Raw genomic sequence first — 13,646 nt, 5'->3', positions numbered from 1 at the left:
TGCCCCAGTAGATATTTTAAACAATGATAGTTTGAGATAATTAATAATGTTCTATTGCAGAAATACACTGACCATTAAATGGGAAAGGACTACCATTAGCCCACATGATGCCCAGTTCTTTCCAAGGAAGCTCTGCAGGTGCTTGGCTAGAAGCCGAACATGCCTTTGTAGTTAGAAAAGATATCCCTTTCTTCTTGCTTGCAAGCTCCATTGGCTTGGCTGGTGAAAGAACTTGGCTGGATTTTATTCTGCACTGGGCCTTTTTTAGGTGTCTTACTGCATTTTGCATGCTGTTTGACCACACCTGGAAGTTCTGATTGAACAGACCCTGTTTTATATCTAAGTTAACATATGACAAAAATTACTGCTAAAAATCACTGGTCAAAGAATGGATCTATTCAATATGTGGTGTTGGACACCTAGGTCATTATTCTGGGGGAAACAAAAGCCCTATCTTTAGACTTCACATCAGAATAAATTGAAAAACAAAAACTACAAAATACTAGAAGAAAATATTGCTAATTAGTTTGGGTGAAATGTCATTATATTTTTTAAAAACTCAAGAAATCATAAAAAGATTACATTTAAAGAAATTCTACATAGTTTTAAAATACAACAAAATAATTTAATTATTTTAATTAAGTTAATAAGACAAATACCCCCTTTTTTAGCTAGAGGTTAATATGTTTACTATACATGGAACCTTTAAAAATCAATAAGAAAAAGAAAAAATATATGAAACCATAGAGAAAAGAGAAAAATGTACAAAATATATAAATAGCCACCTCACAAAAGAAAATATAAATAGTTATTACTTCATGAAAACTTATTCAGTTTTATTAACAGTGAAAGTAATAAAAATTAAAGCGATTGAGCTGCTAATTTTTCACTAAGATTACTTGAAAATTTAAGTGTTTGGAGAAAAAAAAAATAAGGGCCAAGATGGAATAGTTTACATGATATCATTTAGGTAAATGAAAAATGCATATGAAAATAAATATTTTGAAAGAATACTTACAAAAAAAGGTACACCTTAAACACATTAAAGTACACATTACATTAAGTACTTGTGCTGGGTCAGTGAACAGGAGGAAATGAAAATAAAAGTACATATTTAATGAACTTGTTTGTATTTGTTTATGTTTTCAGAGCTCCCCTCAACAAAGAAAAAGCACATATTTAAATAAAATCCTCAAGAGGCCTTGTAGGCTAATGATGTGCCAAACACCAAGAAGTATGCATAGCACAGCCATCTGCACCTGAGTCCATTATAGTCTACATAGGCAACATATGTCATAAATAAAACACAAGTACCACATGTTGAGGAAATGACACTGACCTACATTGCTCAAGGGAATGTACGTTTTTATAAACTTTTCAGAATTTGTTTGGCGATATGTATTTAAACCATTAGAAGGGGCCAAGTAACATAAGCATCTGCACTGATATAAGGGTGGGGGTATTGCAGTGGCCCAGAGATGGGTGAGGAGGCCCAAGTACAATGAAAAGGGTGTTCCAGTGGAGAAATAGCCTGGTGTGGTAATTGGAGCCCATGCGAGATGCAAAGGAAATCCGTGTAGAGAGAAGCCTGACACTGTGTGCTAGAGCCCTAGGTGAGGGAAGAGGGCACAGGAGGGCTGTCAATCTTGAGGTGTTAAGAATCTGAGCAGGATGATGAGGATGTTTCTGCAGAAGGAGTGGCCTGGGCACATAGGAAAGGGGACTGTGACAGCCATGGGAGATTGGGTATGGACAAGGACATTGATTAATTAAGAAAATATATTAAGGATAATGACAGTGGAAGCCAGATTTTTACAAGAGGAGAAGGGGGCTACAAATATAAAAAGTAGTATTGTACTACAATTGAAGCTAAATGTTTGAACTCGTGGCTTTCAAGATAGATAAATGATGATAGATAGAGATGATAGATAGAGATGTTGATACACAGATGATAGGTGATAGCTAAGCAGATAGATTAGCAGAAAGATGTAAATATGTACAAGTGCATACATGCATATATTCCCTGGCTTTGGTTACTGAGAGGGCCTAAGCAAAGGAAAAAAACCTAACAGCAATAAACATAGCTACTGGAACTCAGATTCCAAATACCATCCTTCACTAAAAAGAAACAAATTTCTTGGAGAAATGACTGATTCCTAGGCTGGGGCTGGGGAAATACAAAATGAGACTTGAACACCTTTTTGTGCCCCAAATTGAGAAAATGCTCACAGAATGCTAGATACACAGCAAAGGGATATGGAATTTAGCTTGAAACAGTGTCTGGCCAAATCTGAGATAATTTAAGTGTCAAAAATAAATCATCATAGAAACAGATTATACCTATGCAAGTAAAATAGGAAGCCATGTATCAATACTAATATAAGTAAACAAACGAAGAAATTGGAAGTTTGATGAGAAATGAAGTATTTGCCCAGTTTCAAGTGCCTCCCCAGGAAATATGGACCAATTATGGTTGGAAGGCAGTTATACTCACTACTATACCACCAATGCCACCAATATGGACCAATTATAAAGAGAGAGAGGTTAATGTTACAGAGGAGAAGTCTGACAGACAATCAAGTGAGGATCATTAGTAACAGGAAAAAATCAAAACTGGGTACAACTTATTAGAATTGTTTTTAAAAAAGAATATAGTATCATACTTCTGTTTTTTCATCAGCCAAAATACATTAGCTGACTCTAATGATAAATTACATTTTTGCCAGGTAAGTAGTAAACAATTCACAAAACTATCAACATCATGAAAGTCAAAGAGACATGATAACTGCATGCAACTGTGATCCCAAACTGGATCCTGCTGTTATAAAGAACATTGTTGGACTAATTGGAGAAGCCTGAATAGGACATGAGAATTAAATGTAGAAATCTATGAATGTTAATTTCTTGAGTTTTGATGTTTTACCTTCTTTATGGAGAAGATCTGTGTTTTAAGGAAGTCCACAAAGGATTTGGGAAGGATGAAGTATCATGATGGCAAGTTACACTAAAATGGTTCAGGTAAAAATAAAAATAAATCTTTGTACTCTATCTGTAACTTTTCTATAATGTGAGATTATTTTCAAAATAATAAAAAGTCTATACTCTAACTTGATAATCTACTTGTATTTATTCTAAGGAAATAACTGTAAGGGATAGGCACAATATGTGAACAGATGACATACGAAATACGTACGTAAAAATGGCCATCATTTCTGTTTGTAATAGCAAAAAATTATTAATAAACACTGGCAGGGAAAAAAGCCCATGCTATATTGTTAAAAAGTAGTAGTATGGGCCGGGCACGGTGTCTCACGCCTGTAATCCCAGCACTCAGAGAGGCTGAGGCGGGCGGATGACAGGGCAGGAGATGGAGACCATCCTGGCTAAGGTGAAACCCGTCTGTAAAAATACAAAAATTAGCTGTGCATGATGGCGCGCGCTTGTAGTCCCAGCTACTTGGGAGGCTGAGGCAGGAAAATGGCGTGAACCCAGGAGGCGGAGCTTACAGTGAGCCGAGATCGCACCACTGCACTCCAGCCTGGGCGAGAGAGCCAGACTCTGTCTCAAGAGAAAAAAGAAAGTAGTAGTATGTACGTTACAGTTCCACATGAAAAAAAATGGAAAGAAAATTGTTAATGGAAAGAAAATTGTTAAATGGCTGTGGGTGCTGAGTAATACCCTTCCTCTACTCCTGGTTTCCCTGCAAAAATATTCTACTGGTTAAGAGGACTGGTCTTTTCTCGTCCTTGGAGAGATGTTATGACATTTGGTAGATAAACTTAGGAATAAACTTGGGAAGAATTGCTGGGCATGCCAGGCTCAGCTACCTTTCTCTCTCTTTCATTCTTTGGAATAGAACTCAAAAAACAATTTAAATCCTTTTTCAAAGGCACTGTCTCCTTTCAAGTTAGAAGGAGGCCAGGAACTGCGTGACTGAGGCTGCTGTTTCTGTTCTTTGGTTTTGGATCTACCAATTCAAATCCGTTATCTGTCAATAATAGAATAATATTTTGCTCTCATTTGTAACTTTTTTTGGTCAATTTATTCCCCACCCAGGCATAAAGAAGGGATACTATTTACCTGAGTCTCTCAGAGCCCTCAACAAATCTTGGAACATATAGAGAAAATGTGAGCAACGGATACTCTTGGTGATGGGAATACAGGTGATATTTATTTCCCTTTTGCAGTTGCCCTCCTATTTTTTCTTTTTTTTTGCAATGGTCATGTTTCATGTTCTTAATCAAGAAGATCAAAATAAAGCAATTCTTTCAGAATGACAGATAAAATGATAGAGGTTTGAAGGTAAATGTAACACAATAACTTTGGAACCTAGAGCCCCCTAGGAACTCATAGGATATTTGGTCACTGTTACACATGACAAACAGAAACATGTCCCCCTTTCAAATCACATGACTCAAATTTGGATTTCAATCTTGGTTTTCATTACAGTTTTTAAAAAGTTGTCAAATACTTTAAATGTTGGTTTTGCAGAAATATAGGGGTAAACAACCAGCATATTTTTGTGTGCTTTTGCAATAATCAGAAATAAAATTGTTTTTCTTAAGATAAGTAACAGGTATTTTTTTGTCTTAGCCAAGGTTCCCTTAGTCAGGTTAAGAGGAACCCAATTCTGGTTTGAGCAAGAAAATTAATTTTAAAATTATTGGAAAGCTGCTGAGTTTCCATCATGGTCTATATGCACCTATGATGAATGTGAAGAACTTTCAAATGGAAATCTGAGGTATTTGCAATAGGTAAAATTAGGCGTATATCTCATCATAGTGCCCTGCCAGGCTTCTGCAACCCTTTTCTTTGGCATCTCCCTTCTTCACTTCCTGGGGCATGCTACAAATTTGTTTTAAAATCTTGTTCCATTTAGTTTTATTGTTTTTAAAAACTTGGTTCTTGAGATTTTTATACCTCTGAGCCATTTCACAAAGCAGATCATATCAAAATTACAGGTTATAAAAATTACAAAGCAATAGCAAGTTTGAAGACTTTAAACAGTGGGAGAAAATATAAAAATGAGTAATCTTTAGCACTGTATGTAACGATTGGAAAAAGACAGTTAGGAAGACTCATCTGTCTTCATTTATCCATTCAAGATGGATATGCTTTGTAGCTATATATATATATATATATTATCTCTTTAGGATCTTCCAAATCTCATGGATAGGAAAGATAGATCTCTAAAGAGGCTATGATATGCCTTTAGGAAACTGAGAATGAGGCCGGAGTAGTAAATAATTCCTACTTAGAAGGAGGATGTAGGGTCTCATCTCTGAGAACATGGGAGTTAGTTATGTAAAAGTTCAGATGATTTTCAACATTGCATATGGCAAGGAATAATTTTGTAAAAAGACCTTCTTACAGGTACTAGAGGCAAATGAACGAGAAATAAATACATGCTATGGGATTTTCCATTATTTCACAGGATGGAAAGTTTGATCTCTGTAGCCTGATTTGTTCTTTGGCCCTGAACTTGTTCAAGTTGAATTGTGAGTCCTGAACACTGATCTAGTTGTTCTCAAACTAGGATCAGCCAACCGTAGTGGTATGTTGATGTATTATTGGGAGTTGAGAGTTCTTTATTATAATCTTGTAATATTATGGCTAAAAAATCCAAAATATCTATCTGTAAACATATAATATAAGCATGGATTTGTTCATCTCATCAACCACCTTATTCCTAAATACTGGACTACCATTTGTTTTATTTTTATAATCACATTGATACCAAGAGATCATCTAAATGACATATTTAATTTTTAATGATTGTTCATAAATTCAATGCTTAAGAGTTATTTACAGAAAAAACAACTAGCATTTGTCCTCAATTATTAACATAATTATTTTTATGTGTGCTTGACTGTTGTGATAAAGGGAAAAACAGTTAAAAGAGGACCCTGGACAAATTATTAAGAGGACTAATTTCTGATATTAGCTTTAGTACCTCCAAACTATGAGATTTGGGGAAAGTCACTCAAGAGCCCTAGACTTCAATTACCTTGTATTTAAAATAACAGAATTCAGCTGGAACTAGTTAATCTGTAAACAAATAGTTTCCATTTCAAAAATTGTGAAGTGATGCCTTTTTAAATGGAAAAAGCATTAGGGAGAAGAAAACTGATTCAGTTACAGGGTCTTTGGAGGAAAATTTCTAGCACCACCCTCTCTCCTAATAACAGTAAAACATGGTAGGATATAAGAACCAAATATTTATTGAGTATTTTCTCTGTGCCTATCACGACTCTATTTTAACTCCTGTAAATGTGACTGTGACTCCGTGAGCTAGATTATATAATTCCTGTTGGCAGTTGTAATTGATAGGCACAGAAAGCCTAAGGATGGAGTTTGGAATGTAATCTGGTCTGACTCTAAGCCCTGGATCCATTGTAATACATTATAACTGCTAGCTTTGCAAAATGCCTTTTTCCTTTTCTCATCTATTTTCACACTCAAACTAAAATTTAGTAAACTAAATTCTGAGCAGCACCAAGAATTTTAGCAAAGGTCCTCTCATCCTTTAAGAACTTCTTATACGAGGATACTCCTCTTCGCCCGCTTTCCCATACAGAACTCTATTAAAGGTCAATAAGAATGGGCTGTTGTTTTTTCCCTCAAATCCTATACAGAAGTCCTTAATTCCAGGATAAGCATCTGAATGGAGCAAATTAGTATGGTCTGGGAGTCAAGGCAATTTTCACGTGTGTGTATGTGAGTGTCTGTGTGTGTCTGTTTAAAGGCATAACAAAGTCCAGAGATTAAGGCCGAGTTAAAAAACAAATGAGGACAAACCAGTCTGCTGAGGTGCGGCCAGAGCAGCAGCAACTGTCTGCTTTCTTGATAAAGGCTGTGAAGACGGCACGTTTTACTCCTATTCGTGTATTTCTTTTGACACCTTCCCCCTCTATGAAGCCTCAGAGGTGGTTTAAAATTGTGTTAGGAAACACAGAGCTAAGAAAAGGCAAATGATCCTGTTCTAGTGTCTCAGGGACGAGGCTGGAAAGGAAACGCCGCGCGAGTGGGGTGGGAGCGGGGGCCTGTGGTTTTGCTTCTGTCCGAGCTAAAGGCTGAGTAAGGTAGGGCCCCTCCTTCTGCAGATGGGTTTCTCCCTCATTCCACCCTCTACCCACCTCCGGTTCCGCGTGCACGCGCGGGATAGCCCAGTGGGCCCACAGATAACGACCATCGGAGATTAATGCAGGAAAGTCAGCGAGCTCGAACACAGGCGTCCCGTGTGGAAGTGTCCAAGGAGACCGCCAGAAGTGCGCAAGCCGGAGTCTGTGAGACTTTCCTTCTCACCGAGAGGGGGAGCCCCGCGTTCCCGGCCGGGAGCGACCCGGAGTCCCGAGCCCCGCGTCCCAGCTGCCGCCAGAGCCAGTTTTGGATTCAGCGGATTAGGAAGAGGAGGGAGGGGGGGAGAGCGCGCGAAGAGGGAGGGGACCGAAGCTGGAGGGTCCCGAGTCCAGCGCCGTGTTGACGTAGAGAAACTTTCCCTCTCGGCCTCGGAGACGGCGCCCCGGCTGTGCTGGAGCGGAGATCGCCAGGCTCAGAGGACCCGGCAGCTCTTCACGCCCCTGCCCGAAGCCTGACCTGACTGCATCTCTCAGTGAGGTACGGAGATTTATCTGGGCTCTTCCCTGGCTGCGAGCCCCGGCTCCCTCCAGGTAGCGTGGAATCGCTTAGAAACTGATCCCCTGAGGGGCAGCGGGGGTGGACAGCTCCGGCCACCAGTGCCCGGGAAGGAGGGCGCGGGGCTGCGCGTAGCCGCTGCCCGGCAGGTTGTGGAAAAATTAGGACAGCTAACGGCTCAGGGAGTCGTCCAGCACGAAAGGAGGCTAAGACCTGTTGACGCCTGCTATGGCAGCGCTTGAGGAATGACGGGGGGAGTCCAGCGAGGTCGGGGACGCAGCGGTCTCCGGGCTCCAGAAGCCTCCTTAGCCTTTTGTGGTAACTTTGGTCCGGTGGCGGGGGGCCGGTGGGCAGGAGCTGCAGGGAGGCGGTGGGGCAACCGTGGATCAGTCCGGCTGAGGGTGCGTGGATCAGACTGGGCTGAGCAGGCAAGTCATCGTCGGGTCACAGCCGGGCGACCCAAGAGCGAACTTCCAGGGCAGCCTCCCTTTTGTTGGTGCAGGGAGAGAATGTGGGCATGGGGGCGGGGAGGCGCGAAGCTCTAAGGCCGGGCCGCGGATACTTTAAAGCCCAGAGCTGGGAGGGCCCAAAAGGAAGGGGCGGCGTCCACATGGTTACCCTTTTGCCGCGCGGGTCAAGTAGCTGCTTCTGGAGGGCGCAAGGCTTGGCGGGGGTGATGAACCCTTGGGTTCTCGCTCCGACTGCTAAATTCGCTTGGCGGGTCCAGCTTCTCGTGGCCTCACTCACTACACGGATCAGAATCGGGAGCAGTCAGTTCTTTCTATTCTGCAGCTCCTGCGGCTGCCGCGCAGACTTCCCTGTGTGCGGGAGGGAACTCTGGGCAGGCTGGTTTTCTTGGAATGTGTTTACGATGTTGAATGGGACTTGAACAGGAAGCTGGACGCTGCAGCTGGAACTAGCGTGCCAAGGTAGAGTAAGGAAGACTTAGCTGGTGTTGGGTTTGGCGGGTCCACTTGTACGTTGGGCAAACTCCAAGTAAGTGAGGACTGGCAGTCAAGGTACCCCTCCCTGGGTCCTAGTATTGTTTCCCAGCTGAGCTCGCTTTTCTCTCATTTGCAATCAGACATTTTACATGCACTATTTCAATCTGCAAGTTTGACAAAATATAATGCAATTTGGAAGGATTTAATAAATTTATTTTGTGCCTGCTTTTAAAATATGTTACACCAACATTTGAGAATAAAAAGTTACGGAGAATGTTCAAGTCTTGACTCAATTCTAGGACTAGCAGGAGACCACAATACTGATGATTTTGTGTCTGTAGTACAAAATGGGTGCTTAGGTGCTTAACGTAAGGGAGATTATTAGACAGAGTGAATTTGAGGAAGTAGAAAACTGAGAGAAATTGGAAATTCTTCAGATTTGCAAATTACGCCCTTTCTCTCTCAGTCTTTCCCTTTTCCCCTCATATGAACAAGTAGCCTTGCTGGAAAACCCACAAAGTGGGAGAATGCAGTCGCTGGTGACTACAAGCTTTGCTGGAAACAGCAAACAGGCTAAGGTACTGCCCCACTGCATAATTAAAGGTCTCCTTGAGCTGTCCAGGAGTGTTTTCCAAGTTTTTACGACTGACAAGGAAAAAAAAGAGAGGAACCTGGCCGGCAGCCAAACTAGACTGAGCTCAGTAGCCAGGCATGAAAGAGAGTTGCAAGGGATAATTGGAAAGGGGCTGTCGGTTGTACTTGGGGTTTCAACAAGAGGTTTCTTTTGCAATGAGAATTTTTAGGTGGCTAAGATCAGTCTTTTTGGCAAAACAATAAACTAAACATAGAGTGCAGTTGGATATGACTGAGGAAATTACAAAAAGGACTCCAGGAGCAAAGTCTGAACTTTATCAGTGTTGCAGTGGAATAGCTGGGGGCCCGATGCTGTTTGTGCTGATCATACTTTGCAAATGCCCACACTTTGTTGCTATTTGTCTCCTTGGACGGGATTTGCTGCAACTTCAATTCCTTGACTTTGGCCTTACTTTGTTTTCATAGTAGCAAGAATTGAAGACTTAGGGGTTTGAGCAGATGGTTTTCTACCTAAATTGAATAATTCAATTAGATATTCTCAACTAGCATGGATTTGAGTCATGGAATTAAAGTAGAAAACATATCCAGCATGACTTCTTTGTGCTTGTCAAAAGTGATCCTGATAAACCGATCTTGCTGTTTCATGTGAAGAAGTAGAAGGTGAGATGGTCTCAGTATTTCACACATTTGCCCTTTACTGCTTCCTAATTCCAAACCAGCCAGAAACTCAAAACCTTCTCAGACTCTTCTTTATGTATTAAAGTTATGTTTCATCTCTTTTTTTTTTTTTTTTCTTCAGAGAAGTGGGTTGTAGGTTTACTATTGTGGGCTTAGGGGTTAAATGGTTGAAAACAAACAAACAAACAAACTCATGTGTTTTATATTTCCTCTGTATTTAAGAGTTTGAGATTGTGAATATTAGCCTGCTGTCTGAGACTCACTTTGTGAATCACCCTCAGCCAAATGTTTGACTATGATTTCAGATTTTCCACTTGCAAAGTAAAGAAACTTTCCTTTACATAATTACAAGATTATTGTGAGAATTAAAGAGATGAAATAATGTTAATAGGCTTTTGACATAAAGGTCATAGGATTTCTGACTCAGCTGACTCAGTTGAGTTTATGGGGATAAAATAGGAATACTTCTATGTTGAATCCCCATGTAATAATGACATATCTGGATGTAATTTATAAAAATTACCACTTTTACATTTTATCATAGCTTTAATTTAATCATAAATTTTACTTTTTGAGGATATAGGGGAGATTTTGTTATGATTAAGGCTGAGTCATTTTCTCAAACAGAAAAGAACAATTAACAAATTCATTTATTTTTATTTCAGTTTATATTTATACACAAGAACAGTTATTTTTAAATTGCAGCTTAATTTTACCTTTATGAGAAATTACCAAGTATATTCACAGAACGTGGCTCTCTTCTCAGAAATAATACTTGAGAGGCTGAAATATATTTATGACATACAGACTTTCTTTTCTCAAAGCCACAATAATTTTCTTAAGAATTTGGAGGATAGATTTTGGAGCTATTCATTAACAAATCCAGCCAATGTTTGTTGTATGCATATCATGCATCATCAGGCCTTTATTCCAATCAGCACCGAACTTCTCAGCTCTGTGATTTCTGTGCATGTTATTTTACTTCTTAAACATTTTACCAACATATCATTTATTGTCTGTATTTCTGTCTATAATTTATGAACCTGTTCATTGTTGATTCATTATGATAATTGTGAAATATTTACTTTTTATTGTGACATGTCAATTAGTAAAATATACTACCTATTTTTATGGTTCATTGTATTGTGCTACAGTCATGGATGTTTAACTTAACTCTTTTTCGGGTGAACAGATCAACTTATTAGAGAAAACAGAATAAGTATAGATGAATTGTTTAAAGGATAGTCTTTTGCTAAAATACCTAGTCATAGCTGTTATTTTTAGACTTTATATTATCATTAATAGTGAATCTGTAAAAAGCATGAGTATATGGGATATAGTAGTTGGGTTGAATTTATACTCAAACTTACACTATGGGTATCCTTGAACTGTTCAAGGATATATTAGGGTAATTTTAATATAAAATGTCAAATTTTACCTTTCATTTTAAATTAGAAATTCTTAAAATTCTTATCTCCATTGATGAATGGTAGGTGATTTAAATTTTACTGAGCAAAGTGATGTATTTGTGATTCAATCCGCAATATTGCAATTTGTTTTCTAAAACCGCTAAAGGATAAAAAAAGTTATTTTATTTCAATATGATAATGAATTCAAAGATAGTTACAGAAGCTAACTGCATAACTGCTATGAGCCGTGGTCCTTAAACATATTAGAGGCTGGCGGATCTAATAGTGTTTGCCTTAATGCATTTAGAGATCAGGAAACTTAAACTTTTTTCTATAAGAGTCTAAAATATACTCAGATTGGAAGAGGAAAAAATGGTATAAACTTTGAACAGAGAAATCACTTCACTTTCAAACACTGGGGATATAAAATTGAAATCAGGCCTTTATTTTTAAAAAGAATGGCTAAAAGTCATTGTTCCAGAGTAAGACTTAGAAAACAATGCTTATACTGTTTTCAGGCCCTGTTATTTGCTAGTTTTTTGTTTGTTTTATGCTTAAGAAATGTTTTCAGCCACTCTAATGATGCTTACCATGCATGATTAATTGTCATCAGAGGACAGTAAATTGACTCAAATATTGTGTGGGACAATGTGTCAATTTTCTGTTTACATTGAAATGGTATAGTTATGGTGAATTTGAATTTAGTTTTATCTTTCAATATTGTATACTTAAGAATAGCTTTGAAAAGGCTGCCCTAATTTGCACACATACTATGAATAAGTAACTTAAGTTTTATAGAAATTGTGATTTTCAGTATATTTTGTGCTAAACTGTAAAGATTAATATGGCTTTTTAAAGGAAGTTTTGAATAACCTTGTATGTATTTTCTAGGATGCAACTAAGAGAGTGCATCTAGATTTCAATACCTGCCTTTATTTCATGTTTTTGTGGTTTTTTTTGCTATTAACATTATATAAATATACCTATACATCAGATGTATCACATGCCTCCTGATGAAGAAGTTCGGAATAGACCTTAGAAACTTCCATGTTTTGGGGGACTACTTTCTCTGTGTCTCTCCCTTTGTCTCTGTCGTTCTCTCTCTGTCTCCATTTCTTTCTCGCTTTCTATGTGTGCATACTTATGATACATATATATTCTTCGATGTTTCTCTATTAGTGCTATAGTTTTTCTGTAGGGAAAAATAGCTTCAGTTAATTAATATTTTTGAGCCCAATTTTAACAACTAGTTAAAAATGTTTCCCACATAAATATTGCTAGAAATTCTAGAAATCCTTTTTTTTTTTGTCCTTTTTTCCAAATTCTAGAAGTGTTTTTAGACTTGTATTTATATCTCTGAAAGAAGAGAAAAATAGTTGGCCAGATCTTCTACCTACATTCTTGGTTGTTGTCTCCAATGATGGCATACTCATGGAAGCCTTTTCTACTCTTCTTAAGTAGAACACAAGCATATGTGCAGTTAACTACTGTAAGAGGGCAAATTCACTATTTAGAAGTTAGATACTACTGATAAGTTTAGAAGGTATTGTGAAGTGAGAATTTTATACAAATGTGGTGTTTTCCTGGTATGGTACAGCTTTTTCTTAATATTAGATGTTACAATGGATGCATTTCTTGAAACTTCATCCACCAGTCCTCCAGGAACATCAAGGATCTTAAACTTTGCCAGAGCTACAAAGGCTGTAGCTTGAAGACTGTGGGCTTAGTCTTCAGTCTCCTCTCTTACAGAAATAGAATCATTTAACAGCATATGTAATCTACTGACTGAATCATTAATGATTTGCCTGTTTATAGCCATATAATATTCATGAGATGATAACTATTGTTCTCATTTGATTTATATTTAAGTGAGATAATATCAATTTTAAATATAATTTTAGCAAAAATCAAACAGAACATTTGTAGTATGGTAGCAAACATGCAAATTTGGGGTAAAACATTGAAATAAGAGAATAAATGTGATTTTAGCTTCTCAATTTTTTCATAGCCATTTATAGCCATCAAGAGATACCAAGTTTTAGGTAAAATTTTAATAGCAAGTAGGTTAATTTACCCAAATTTCAACCTCATGAGTTAAAACATAAGGTTATAAGTACTAATGAGAGTTTTGTTTAAGAAACAGAGTATTTTGTGAAGTGTCTTTAAAGGTAAAAGTATGTGTTATGCTCTGTAATTTATTTTATTTTTGTCTACTTTGAGGATCTGTGTAGTAATAAAGGACTTTGGCTGATGATCAAACTCTCCTTTTACTCCTTGGTGATGTGTGTTATTATAGTCATAAAGATGTCCAATAACATAAATATTGAACTTTACTGGTAGTGCAAATAAATTCAGAGAAAGTTTGACTGATTAGAAAGAACAATTG

At 37.9% G+C, this 13,646-nt stretch overlaps 1 protein-coding gene across 5 annotated transcripts in view; it reads left to right on the top strand.

Moving 5' to 3' along the window:
- The first annotated feature begins 4,925 nt into the window (after positions 1-4,925).
- Positions 4,926-13,646, top strand: part of GULP1 (GULP, engulfment adaptor PTB domain containing 1) — a 321,470-nt gene continuing 312,749 nt past the window's right edge. For 3 of the 5 annotated variants that reach the window (XM_011936483.1, XM_011936480.1, XM_011936482.1), the window contains exon 1: positions 4,926-7,617. The gene's annotated coding sequence lies outside the window, so the exon portion shown is untranslated. Of the gene's footprint in view, positions 8,565-9,022; positions 9,834-13,646 lie in introns of those variants that run through there. The other 2 variants (XM_011936479.1, XM_011936481.1) reach the window with 2 other exon arrangements.

This window comes from Colobus angolensis, unplaced genomic scaffold (assembly GCF_000951035.1).
Source record: "Colobus angolensis palliatus isolate OR3802 unplaced genomic scaffold, Cang.pa_1.0 Scaffold153, whole genome shotgun sequence".
Taxonomy (NCBI): Eukaryota; Metazoa; Chordata; class Mammalia; order Primates; family Cercopithecidae; genus Colobus; species Colobus angolensis.
Note: the sequence above shows the minus strand (reverse complement) of the source record. Positions and strands in the feature narration are given on the sequence as shown.